Source organism: Aplysia californica, unplaced genomic scaffold (assembly GCF_000002075.1).
Source record: "Aplysia californica isolate F4 #8 unplaced genomic scaffold, AplCal3.0 scaffold00170, whole genome shotgun sequence".
Taxonomy (NCBI): Eukaryota; Metazoa; Mollusca; class Gastropoda; order Aplysiida; family Aplysiidae; genus Aplysia; species Aplysia californica.
Genome location: NW_004797440.1, coordinates 294,930 through 295,973, shown reverse-complemented (window position 1 = coordinate 295,973; position 1,044 = coordinate 294,930).

The window sequence follows — 1,044 nt, the reverse complement described above, 5'->3', positions numbered from 1 at the left end:
AGTTTAGGAAGAGGGTGTGTGTGTGGGGGGGGGTGTGAGTGAGAGAAAGAGAGAGACACACAGAGAGAACGAGAGAGAGACAGTGTGTGTATGTGTGTGTGTGTGTGTGTGTGTGTGTGTGTGTGTGTGTGTGTGTGTGTCTGCCAGTAAAAATGCCAAATGTTTTTTTTTCTCGAGGGCTTCCTCAAAAGACTGTGAAGGAAGCTATATAATTATATAGGTCGAGAGGTTAAACATTTAAGATATATAAAAAATCAATGTTGACGTATCACATGGTCTGACTAAGCATTATTATGTGAGTATAGTTTTCACATGCCATACATGGATTCACTTAGACTTTTCCTATGCTAGACTTTCTTGCCCTTCTCCCTTTTCCTTTCTTGTTTACTCTTATTTACTGATCCATGTTTTCCATTTTTAGAAAGAATTCTCTGGTTGTGTAGGCCGACTCATACAGTCGAACTTGTCTTGGACGACCACTCATTGTCGAAGAAAAAAGTGGTTATCTCGTGGTCATCTTGCACAATTTCTTTACAGTATTTTTCTTTGTAGGCGGTTGGTGGGTGCTCTGGTGTGGTTTAAATTTGCTCCTTCTTTCCTGTCAAACATTTATCGTCTTTATCTTTTATCCTTTTTTGTGTGTATTTTACTCTCTTGTAACACATCTATTCTTCCGCATTTATATGACCTCATTGTGTTGCAAGAGCGGTAAAACTCTTGCTAAAACTAAAAAATATTTTCTTTCTTTCAAAAACGTAGGGGTGGGGAGAGGGGGGGGGGGTTCAGGTGTTGTTTGTACAGATGATTTTCTTGGACAAGTGCTCGTTAGAGAAGGTTTGATTTTTCTCCTAAAAATAGACAAACAAATAAGTGAAACTGTTTACTCATCAGTTCATTTCGAGCATGTTAGCTTAATTTCTTGTTATCCGGTTCAAGGAAATCGGGTACCTTCCCAGCCCTGATCAGACATCCCGCCTTTCCGCCACGCAGGACACGATGAACGTGGCCAATTTGTAAATTGTGCCTGTTGTTGAGGGAAGAGCT